This window comes from Mangifera indica, chromosome 2 (assembly GCF_011075055.1).
Source record: "Mangifera indica cultivar Alphonso chromosome 2, CATAS_Mindica_2.1, whole genome shotgun sequence".
NCBI classification, from domain to species: domain Eukaryota; kingdom Viridiplantae; phylum Streptophyta; class Magnoliopsida; order Sapindales; family Anacardiaceae; genus Mangifera; species Mangifera indica.
Window position 1 is genome coordinate 2,308,310 of NC_058138.1, and position 12,979 is coordinate 2,321,288.

At 35.5% G+C, this 12,979-nt stretch overlaps 2 pseudogenes; both read left to right on the plus strand.

Moving 5' to 3' along the window:
* Positions 1-350: 350 nt before the first annotated feature.
* LOC123201867 overlaps positions 351-12,979 on the plus strand; it is a 67,432-nt pseudogene continuing 54,803 nt past the window's right edge.
* LOC123201885 lies at positions 7,231-9,062 on the plus strand (annotated as a pseudogene).

Genomic DNA, 12,979 nt, shown 5'->3' on the forward strand with positions numbered 1-12,979 from the left:
AGAAGAAAAGAATATTAAGCTTGAGTTGAGGGCAAAGCTGTTTGGAATTAGAGCAAAGAATGAAAGAAAGAATAATCTTTTCAATGATAATAGAACCAAAGAAGCCTTGAGTCCCAAGGCATCTTCTATAAGAAATCTTTTGTACTTTAATGCCTTTCTCTTTTCTCTTTCAATTGCTTGATGCTGTAATTCTTTTCCTTGGTGTTACAACAGATTCTTAATTTTGTTATGAGAAAAAGAATATCTTTATAAGAGGTGAATTACTGACCATTCACCTCTCTTTCCTACATTCTACCCATCATTTTTCTCTCATCATCTTTCAACAATCAAAAACAAAGAAAATTAAGAACATGGAAATTTGTGTTTCAACTGTCGGTTCAATTGCGGGCAACATTTCCAACCGCCTGTTTGATGCAGCAGGCCATCATACTGGTTACCTGCTTAACTACAATGACAACATCGAAGGATTTAGAAAGCAAGTTCAGAGACTCGAGGCTATCAGAGGTGACATACAAGTGAAGATTGATGCTGCTAAAAGAAACAGCGAAATTATTTTACTTGCCGTCCAAAATTGGATATCAGAAGTTGATAATGTCTCTGCAGAAGCCATAAAGTTTTTGGAAGATGAAAGCAATGCGAACAAGATGTGCTTCAGAGGGTGGTGCATCAATCTCAGATTGCGCTACCGGTTCAGCAAGGTGGCAAAGCAGAAGATAGCAGAGATCACTCAGCTCCAAGAAGATGGAAAATTCCAAACTGTATCTCAGCCTACTCCTCCTCCTTCGGGCATTATCTCTCCAACTGTGGGATTTTCTGGAATTTTCAAATCCAGAGAATCAATCAAGAATGAAATTATGGAGGCCTTGAAAGATGACAAGGTCAGCATAATTGGAATATGTGGGATGGGGGGTGTGGGTAAGACCACACTGGTGCAACAAGTTGGCAAACAAGCCGAGGAAGAGAAGTTGTATGATTCAGTAGTTTTTGTGGTTGTGTCTCAAACCCCCAATATCATTGAAATTCAAAAAGCAATTGCTTACAAGCTAGACCTGAAATCATTATCGGATTGTCCTGAATCAGCACGAGCAAGTTCCCTGTGGCAGAGAATTAAGAAGGAGAAACGAATCCTCATAATATTGGATGATATTTGGAGAAGAATTCAATTGGAGAAGATTGGCATTCCTTTTGGGACGGACCATGGAGGTTGTAAGATCGTGCTTACCTCTCGAAGGAAAAATGTATGCGATCAAATGGGCTGTGACAAGACATTTATTGTTGGAACTTTGACAAAACAGGAGTCATGGGCGCTATTCAAGGAGCTTGTTGGCATGGATGTTGAAAATTCTATTATAAGTTCAATCGCAAGAGAAATAACCGCTGAATGTGATGGTCTGCCGATTGCAATCGTGACTGTAGCCAGGGCACTGAAGAACAGGGACATGTATGAGTGGCGTGATGCCTTACAACAACTTAAAAGTTCAACATCAACACATATTGAAGGAATGCATGAAAATGTAATTTCATCCTTGGAGTTGAGTTACAATTTTCTGGAAAGTGCGGCAAAATCTGTCTTCTTTTTTTGCTCTGTATTTCCTGAAGATTTCGTAATTCCTGTCGAAGTCTTAGTGAGATATGGAACAGGATTGAGATGGTTCAAAGGCTTGGGGACAATTGAAGATATTAGAGTCAGAACACATGCTATTGTAAGTAACCTTATCTCTTCTTTTTTATTGATTGGGGAAGAATATGGTGAGAAATCTGTCAAAATGCATGATGTAGTTCGTGATGTTGCACATATCATAGCACCCAAATACAACCATACATTCTTAGTGAAAGCTGGTATTAGTCTGAATGAGTGGCCAGAAACAAATACATTTGAAGATCTCATGTGTATCTCATTGATGTTAAATGATATTAAAGAGGTACCAGATGGGATAGAATGCCCAAAGTTGCAATCGTTGCTACTGCAACAAAATTCTAGATTGGTTGTCCCTAACAATTTCTTTCAAGGCATGAAACATCTTGGAGTTTTAGATTTAAGTGAAACTCAATTATCGCCATTGCCTGAGTCACTTTCCTTTCTTTTAAACCTTAGAACTTTGTATCTTAATGGTTGCGAATTGGGTGACTTATCTATAATTGCAGATCTAAGCAAACTAGAAATTCTTAGCCTTTGTGGTTCTAAAGTTAGGGAGATCCCTATATCGTTTAACCGATTAACTCATCTGAGATTACTAGATTTGAACTATTGTAATGAGTTGACACGAATACCGCTTGGTGTCATATCCTCTCTTTGTAAATTAGAGGAGTTGTACGTTTTGGAAAGTTTTAGGCTTTGGGATTTAGAAGGAGATGGGGGAGATTCAAGAAGCAATGCGAAGCTTGCTGAGTTACAATTCTTGTCTAGAATAACTAGTTTGGAAATTATTATCCCAAACCTGAATTTCTTAATTGATAATGATGTGCCATTCAAAAATCTATCAAGCTTTACAATAATAATAGGTGCTGGTGATTTTATTTCAAGGGAGTATTCACGAAATTTGATGATCTCATATAATAATGACATTATCATTTCAACATTACTTGATTGTTTGAAGAATTTGGTAATTGAAAGAACAGAGTATCTACGTATTAAAGGTTTGGACAACATCTTTCATGATCTGGTAAATAGAGGACTGAATGAACTGAAGTGTTTAGAAGTGGTTGATCAGAAGGTAACATTTCTTGTAAATATTTTGGAATGTTCATCAAATTTAAGTTTCCACAACTTAGAGTTTCTACAAATTGTTGGCAATCCCAACTTGGTTGAAATATGTCATGGTGAACCCTCAATCCAGTCCTTCAATAAGCTCAAAAATTTGATTGTTAATTGGTGCGATAGGTTGTTGAATATTGTTCCAAGTAATTTGTTATGGAACTTTCAAAGTCTTGAATTTTTGAGGGTAACTCGGTGTAATTCAGTGGTATATATATTTGATTGTAAAGAGGCTAAGGTGGTAGATGGAGAAACAAAGATGCTCTCGTCATTAAAGATTCTAGAATTTTGTGATCTAGCAAATATGACACATATATGGATGGGTGACACTCAATTCATAAACCTATGCAACTTGAAGATATTAAGTGTGTTTGTGTGCCCAAAGTTAATTAAGTTGTTTTCACAAGCTTTATTGCAAAGTCTTGTTTGTTTGGAAGATATGATTATACAATACTGTGACAGTTTAGAGGAGATTTTCATGATGAAAGAAGAAGGGGAATTAATACCACCAAAGAAAGATCTCACCACAACCTTATCAAGTTTGGGAAACTTAAGTTCAATATATATAAATGAGTGCTCTAAATTGAAAAAACTATTCACCCCCTCCATAGTCAAAAGCTTGGTAAAGCTTAGAGACCTTACAATAGCTGAATGCTCAACACTGGAAGAAATAATCACAAATGAGGAAGCATCATCATCATCAATAGAGAAGATTGTGTTCCCTAGTTTGTTCTACTTGGGCCTTAGAAACCTAAACAACCTTGGATGTTTTAGCTCAAGTTCATATTCAATTGAATTCCCAGTTTTGGAGAAACTTCATATCATTGAATGTCCAAGTATGAAGATCTTTGGTTATGGAGAACAACTAACACCAAAACTTAACAAAGTTGACACATATATTCCTACTAACGAATGGATGGGTAACCTTAACTCCACAGTCCAACAATTGTTTGAAGATCAACAGGTATGTGAAGTAATTAATTGTTGATTGTAAACAATTGTAAATATTTTTTTTAATAGACTGTATTGGAAAATTAATAATTTAGACATGATGATAGATATGGTTATTTTGTTAGAGAAATAATAAATAATGGAAAAATGTGAATTGTTTTGCAGGAGGAAATTATGAGACAACCAGTCAATGGTATGAATGATTTATGTTTCAATAAATCAATTAACAAATTATTATTCTTGTTTGGGTAGTCTCTAGTCATATCATATTTTTATGAATTATCAATACTAAACACAGGCGGGTAATTTCAGTGAGGAGACACGTGTCCTTATTATACTGGCATACGTGTGTTCAATATTTGAAAAAGCTCTCATTAGATGTTTCTTTTTATTTGAATCACAGAAGACAGTGCTGAAGCCGGGTACGAAGAAGAAGAAGAAGAAGAAGGAGAAGAAGATGAAGAAGAAGAAGGATGAAAATGCATCAACTCAGACTTGATTCTGCAATGCATACTGGTGCGAACCATGTTCATCAAATTTTTATAATAATTACAATGAAATTAAACATTAATTTAATATTGATTAATGAACTTCAAAGAGGAAATTTACTCTCTACTAAATCAAACTTGGTTATAGTTTTGTCATAATTATTATTGACAACTGAAGTTGGTTAATGCTTTGCAGAAGAAGACTGGCATCCAGAGCAGAGATTATAACTGGCAAAACGCAAAATGGGAATTGTGTTTAACCTTCATTTCGTAGCAATGCAATAGCCTTGGATGTTTACATAAGAATTCAATTCAATTGTAAATATTTATAATATTTGAACAGGATGTAAAATGCCTTTTTCTTTCTTCAGTGGCTTGATGCCCCCTTGCCATAATCACAATATAGTTTGTTTAGACTCATAATAGAAAATTGTAACAGAAAATGCAGGGGAATGCAGAGCGTGGATTTGTGGCAGAAAAAGAAAAGCAGACAAGCTGAGGAGGTTTTTGATATCATTTGCAATTTATAGACCATTGAATTTTGATTCATTAATTTTTCCTGGAAATAGCAAGTAATGAATATGCATTATCAAAATCACAAATAGGTGGGCAAGGTGGCATGCCAATGAACACTTACCAGAGGAGACACATGTCATATGCTCGTTTATTCCCTCACTCTGGCTGATATAGCTCTAATGTGCATTTAATTTTTCATACTGATGCAATTCTATTGTTTTTGTGATAGAAATTTGAGGTAAAAACAAACTTGAAAACAGGTACGTAACAAATTGCCATTTATGTTTTCTCATTAATACATTATTTATAAGCTTGAGATGAACATGGAATTGCAGAATATCAATCCCATTCACATGCCACCGAATATAAGGTTGGAGTGTTACTTCTGAATCCTGGGGGACCAGAGACAGTTCACGATGTTCAGCCATTTTCGTTTAATTTATTTGCAGATCCGGTAATTCGGATTGTCCCTCCTTTCTTTGGTCTTAAAATTATTCTCATATTTGCATCTTTAAAATGTCACTTTTGCACCAATTTTGTTTTTGATAAAGGACATCATACGCCTTCCCAGGTTATTTCAGTTTATTCAATGGCCCTTGGCAAAATTAATTTCTGTTCTACAGGTTGACATGTCCTGCTATTTGTAGCACTGTTTATGTTTGGGCCATGTTTGTTCATTGCATTTTATCTATTTTCTTCTTTTTTTTCTAAATTTTTGCTTAGGGAATCTGTGCTCTATTTTTTCTTTCATTTTTGTCTGTAATATTGTGCATTGTAATTTGAAAAACTTGTTGCAGGCACATGCTCTTAGAATTTCTCTGGAAGCATAGAACTTACCTGTTAACGTCTATGTTGGAATGAGGTATTGGTACCCATTTACAGAGGAGGGAGAGCAGCCGGTAGGTTTTAGTCTTCTCACCTTTTTGCCTCACATTGAACTGCCATGTGGTTTATGAGCTTGCATCCTTTTGTTTTGTTAAATGTGATTTCATGGATCAGTTTTTAAACTCTTTTGAAAATAATTGAAAAATAGAAAAAAGAAAGACAAAGCAAGAGAAAGGTTGCCCCTTTTTTCTATTTGTAAGCTTCTTTCCAGTGTTCAATTGCATTATTTTAGGACAACATGTTTTAACTAATGCTTCATGCTAAGAATGGCCCCTTTCTATCTTAAAATTGTCAGTGTCCTAATAGTTCAAAAGTTCGCTACAGTTGGCAGATTAAGAGAGATAAAATTACAAGGCTCGTTGTGCAGCCACTTTATCTGCAGTTCTCTATCTCTACAATTGGGTTAAGCATCCTTGTTCTTGAAAAAACATTTAGGTGCTGCTTCCATTTTAGAATATTCTCCGATTTCTTGCCTGCGGTAAATCGATTTATATATCATGAACCATTTCTGAGTAAGAATAATATGTCAGGGAAGATGCATACCTATCTAAGATGCCTGTTTCTATCATAAGGTCCTGGTATCACCGAGAAGGTTACATCAGGTCTATGGCTGACTTGATTCAGAAAGAGTTGGGGAAATTCTTAAATCCTGAGGAGGTGAACTTACTTAGTAGATACTCCTTTTCTGTATGGATCTTTTACAATACAAAACCAGTGTATGTAATAAACTTTGGCTTGCTTGGGTTGGAGTCATTTGATGTAATAAGCCCTATACAACTTTTTTGACTTCTGTATGTGAAACTACAGGTAATGATCTTCTTTAGTGGCCATGGAGTACCAGTTAGTTTTGTCGAGAATGCTGGTGATATTTACAGAGACCAGATGGAGTGTATCTACCTAACTGTGTAGAACCTGAAAAGGCAAGGATTTGCAATGTTCATACTCTGGTATACCAGGTTTTACTTTAAAAGAAACCCAACTATGTAAGTTTTAGCTTCCTACTTTCTTGTCTTCCCTAGATTATGAGCACTCTTATCATTAGGTTGGGTACTAAAATGTTTGGTTGGTTATTCTTTGGTTTTTCATTCCTTTCCCCTTCTTTTGTTTCGTTAGAGTCAAGTAGGGCCGATACAATAGCTGAAGCCCTACACTGATGAAGTTCTTGATGAGCTCAGTTAGAAAGGAGTTATGAGTCTTCTGGCAGTTCCAGTCAGGTGCATGACTAGTTACAAATTTAGCATTTTCGTGTGTCGATATGAGCACTAAAATGGCTATCTACAGAGTTAAATTAATTGTTGTATTTACAAATGCAGCCTTGTGAGTCAGCAGGTATAAACACTGGGAGAGATTGGTATGGAGTGACGGGAGTTGGCTCTTGAATCTGGCATTCAAAACTGGGGGCATGTACCCGCCCTCAACTGCACACCTTCCTTCACCATGTTCTAGCAGATGCTGCACTAGAGGCCTTACCTTCAGCAATTGCTATATCTTCCTCAAGGAACAACTCCAATGAAGACAACAATGGCTTTGTGAGATCTCATTTGAGAATTCATGACAATGCCACTGTCTTGAGATAGTGTGATAATTGGACCAAACATTTGTGTTGAGAATGCTGGTGATCCATGCAAAGACCTGATGGAATGCAGAATTTGGAAAGCTGATGATTTGGCAACGATCATACTCTGGCATACCAGGTTTGATTGTGAAACCAAATTTCATATGTTTTAGCTTGCATCTTTCTTGTCCGCCCTTAATTATGAGTACTATCGCAACTGCTTTCTACCAACTTTCTTGATTTCATATTTTTTGTTCCTCTTCATTAGGTTGGGCACTATAATGTTTGGTTGCTTAATTCCTGCACTGATGAAGCTCTCCTTGGGCTAGGCCAAAGTGGTGTCATGAGTCTTCTGGCATTTTCTGTCTGGTACATGACTTGTTACAAAAATGTCAATTTTGTGTGTCGATACGTGTATCCTTCTGTTTTGTTAAATGTGATTTCATGGATCAGTTTTTAAACTCTTCCGAAAATAATTGAAAAATAGAATAAAGAAAGACAAAGCATGAGATAGGTTGCCCTTTTTTTATATTTTAAGTTTCTTTCCAGTGTTCAATTGCATTATTTCAGTACATTAAGTTTTTACTACTGCTTTATGTTAAGAATGACCCCCTTTCTATCTTAAAATTGCTAGTGTCCTCATAGTTCAACATTGACATATTAAGAGAGACAAAATTACAAGGCTCGTTGTGCTGCCACTTTATCTGCAGTTCTCTGTCTCTACAACTGGCTTAAGCATCCGTGTTTTTGAGAAAATATTTAGTTGCTGCTTATGTTTTAGAATATTCTCCGATTTCTTGCCTGGGGTAAATCAATTTGTATATCATATACCATTTCTGAGTGAGAATAATATGTCAGGGAAGCTGCATACCTATCATGGATGCCTGTTTCTATCATATGGTCCTGGTATCACCGAAAAGGTTACATCAAGTCTATGGCTGACTTGATTCAAAAAGAGTTGGGGAAATTCTTAAAGCCTCAGGAGGTGCATTCACTTAGTAGATTCTCTTTTTCTATATGGTTCTTTTGCATAACAAAATCTGTATATGTATTAAAATTATACTTGTTTGGGTTGCGCTCATTTGATGGGATAAGCTCTCTATGACTTTTCTAAGTTCTTATGTGGAACTACAGGTAATGGTATTCTTTAGAGCCCATGGAGTACCAGTCAATTATGTTGAGAATGCTGGTGATGTGTTCCAAGACTAAACAGACGAGTGAATCTATCCAGCCATGCAGAACCTGAAAAACCGAGTTGGCAATGGTCATACTCTGGCATACTAGGCTTTACTCTAAAAGAAACCCAATTGCGTAAGTTTTAGTTTCTATCTTTCTGGTCTGCCCTAAATTATGAGCGTTGTCATAGCTGTTGTCTAACGACTTTCTTGATCTCTAATTTTTACTCTTATCATTATAATTCTTTGGAATTTTCATTTCTTTCCCCTTTCTTTAGAGTCGAGTAAGGCCGGTACAAAGGTTGAGGCCCTACATTGATGAAGCTCTTGATGAGCTCGGCCATAAAGGAGTTATAAAAGTAGCAATATTGTGTGTAGAAATCAGCACTAAAATGGCTATCTACAGAATTAAATTGATTGTTGTATTTACAATTGCAGCTTTGTGAGTGAGCACGTATAAACATTTGAAGAGATTGACATGGAGTGCTTGAGAGTTGGCTCTTGAATCTGGCGTTCAAAACTGGGGACGTGTGCCCGCCCTCAATTGCACATCTTCCTTCATCATGGATCTGGCAGATGCTGCACTTGAAGCTTTACCTTCAGCAACTGCTATATCTTTCTTAAGGAACATCTCCAATAAAGATGACCATGACTTTGTGAGATATGCTATCAAAATGTTCTTCAGTTCTATCTTAGCATACGTTTTGCTTCTGTCGCCAAACTGGGTTACACAATGAATGCCTCAAGAAAAAATCTTCTACTGTTAGCTCTCATGCTCTATATCCCAAGAGAAAAATTTCAACTGCAGTAGTACATCTATCCATTAATCATCATTGTCAGAGGCGAAAAGTGCCCAAAGGCCATGAGTCCTTTTGCGTAGGTGAAAAAACCAGGCGAAAGCGTCACATTTTTACCTAAGACGATTAAAAAATTTATGACCAAGTAAATTGCAATTATATTTACCTTTTTATCAATCTTTTAAAATAAAACATTTTAAAGAAAGAAAGTAATTCTATGCATATATAAATATATTTAATGTCTGTTTAAAATTATAATTATGAATTATGACTATAAAAGTTATTGATTCTATGATAATCAATTAATGTCGAAACACTCAAGATTTATATCTAGTTCAGTTGTATTCTGTATTCTCCTCTCTCTTTCGTGTCTAAGCTTTTTCGTATTTTCTATGTATCTTGTGAGTTGAAGCAAGTAAAAGCACAATATAAATACATACATACATACATATATATATATATATATATATATATATATATATATATATAATTTTACCATTTTACGATATATCGACTCGTTTTTTTCAGATTTCCGAAGAATTTTTTGATTGTTGCCATTCTAGGGTTTTTCAACTTTTAGAATTCGAATTTCAATTCTGTTTTTTCAAATTTTACCGTTTTACAATATATCAACTCGTATTTTTCAGATTTTCGAAGAATTTTTCGATTGTTGCCATTCTAGGGTTTTTCAACTTTTAGAATTCGAATTTCAATTCTGTTTTTTCGAATTTTACCGTTTTACAATATATCAACTCGTATTTTTCAGATTTTTGAAGAATTTTTCGATTGTTACCATTATAGGGTTTTTCAACTTTTAGAATTTGAATGTAATAATAGTTGTCAGAATAATAACACTATAGACATTTTTTATAAGTAATACATTAGAAGTGGTTTTACAACCTGAGCGACGGGGGCTGGATATGTACGCGTGACGATGTCCTCCAAACGGGTCATACGATCCTCTAATCAAGTCATTTGGAAAGAGATATTGTCACGTAATCGAGACATCTAGGAAGAGATATCGTCACGAAAACTCGATATCTCACATAAAATCGTAGCACCCCAATGCGCTAATGTAGCATCTAATGTAGAAATACTGGGTGCTACGAATGGGGGACACTGCTCGGTGGCATGATGGGTAGTGCAGTCCTCCACTCCAAGATGGTCCTCCACTCTAGGATAGTCCTCCACTCTAGGATGGTCTGTCGTTCATGGGCTCTGAACTACAGGGGAACATATAGGCTGCTCCGTAATAGGAGGCTGAATAGGCTCCTCATGTGACTCAGAAGACTCGACGGGTACAGCTGAAGGTCCTGATGCTAGAGACACCCCGTCTCTAGTCGCGGTCAGAATCGAAGAAGATGAGGAGGAATCAGCATTGGGTAAATCGGTGTACTCACGAATCTCACCGTACCAGGGTAAACCCTCCTCGATCGATGATGGACGAAGAGGGAATGTGACATGCTCCTAATGATGAAGATATATAAGTCAAAATAATTGTAACATATAATGAATTAATCAACTTATTAATTAACTTGTACATACCGGATCACCAGTGAAAATACGAACTATATGAGTCCAACTAGGGACGTCTCGCGTACGCCACCTAAACATACATGGGGACGAATAGGGATCAACGAGGTCAATCCAATCGTGTAATATGTCCAGAGTCTCATATATCCAATACTGCAATATAATCATTTACGATTTAAATAAATCATTTGACATTTTTTCAAATTAATAGATATAATCAATAAATTAAAACTAACCTGAAAGGCGAAAGGAAATCCATAGAGGTCGTATCTACGCATCTCAGGCATCCGTCTGGAGCATATTCTGTCACTCGCCTGTGACATAAACTCGTATGTCATCTGCCACATGGGAACACCCCAGGGATAAGAATTAAACCCATCCAGATGATCGACTAACTATAGATACTCTAAAGACACCTTCTTTCGTCGATCATTCCCTAACAAAACCATGTGAAGAACATACAATAAGGTCATCTTGACTGCATCAATATCGTCATCCCCCCATGACCTCGACAAGAAAACACGCTCTAGATCATGATACTGCACCTTCGGACAACCTCGAAAGTACGTATCTCTGATCCTATGACTGGAGGAGCAATGAATATATGAAGAAATATCAATGTGTCGACTAAACGAAAGACCTGTCACCAAAGCAAACTCAAATGGGCTAAAACGAACATCAACCCCGCTAATCCAAAACCAAAACTCATCTCTGGCAGAGAATCGATGTAACTATCGTAATATAAATGAATGAACTAATATACCAGAGAATTTGGTCTCGGGTAAACGAAGAAGATACCCGAAACATGTCCTCTCAAATAGTCATAGCTACTCTGGGGTCAGTGTAGACATAATCTTAGATAATGTTGTACGCTGTGCACGACATATCAAATCTGTCCGAAAGTGTTTGGACTCATCGGGGATTCACAGCTCGCTTTCAACACGTCTTATTTTGCGAGAAATATCCTGCGAAAATTTACAAAATTCGTTAGCAATTCACAAATAGCAAATATATAAACAAATGTCTTCATGGGAAAATCATAAAAAGAAAAAAAATACAAAACAATAAAAGAGGTGATTGAAAAATTTTAAAAATAAGATTTCAAGATTGTAAAACGGTGAAATTCAAAAAAAAGAAACTGAAATTCGAAATCTAAAAGTTGAAAAACCCTAGAATGGCAACAATCGAGAAATTCTTCGAAAATCTGAAAAGTACGAGTCGATATATCGTAAAACGGTGAAATTCAAAAAAACGAAACTGAAATTTGAATTCTAAAGGTTGAAAAACCCTAGAATGGCAACAATCGAGAAATTCTTTGAAAATCTAAAAAATATGAGTCGATATATCGTAAAACGATAAAATTCAAAAAAACAGAACTGAAATTCAAATTCTGAAGATTGAAAAACCCTAGAATGGTAACAATCGGGAAATTCTTCGAAAATATAAAAAATACGAGTCGATATATTGTAAAACGGTAAAATTCGAAAAAACGGAACTGAAATTCGAATTCTAAAGGTTGAAAAACCTTAGAATGGCAACAATCGAGAAATTCTTCGAAAATATGAAAAATACGAGTTGATATATCGTAAAACGGTAAAATTTTAAAAAAATGGAACTGAAATTCGAATTCTAAAGGTTGAAAAACCCTAGAATGACAACAATCAAGAAATTCTTTGGAAATCTGAAAAATACGAGTCAATATATCGTAAAACGGTAAAATTCAAAAAAACGGAACTGAAATTTGAATTCTAAAGGTTGAAAAACCCTAGAATGGCAACAATCGAGAAATTCTTCGGAAATCTGAAAAATACAAGTCAATATATCGTAAAACGGTAAAATTTAAAAAAAATGGAACTGAAATTCGAATTCTAAAGGTTGAAATACCCTAGAATGACAATAATCAAGAAATTCTTTGGAAATCTGAAAAATACGAGTCGATATATCGTAAAACGGTGAAATTTCGAAAAAACAGAACTAAAATTCGAATTCTAAAGGTTGAAAAACCCTAGAATGGCAACAATCGAGAAATTCTTTGGAAATCTGAAAAATACGAATCGATATATCTTAAAACGGTGAAATTCGAAAAAACGGAATTAAAATTCGAATTCTAAAGGTTGAAAAACCCTATAATGGCAACAATCGGGAAATTCTTCAGAAATCTGAAAAATACGAGTCGATATATCGTAAAACGGTAAAATTTTAAAAAAACGGAACTGAAATTCGAATTCAAAAGGTTGAAAAACCCTAGAATGACAACAATTGAGAAATTCTTCGGAAATCTGAAAAATACGAGTCGATATATCGTAAAACGGTAAAATTCGAAA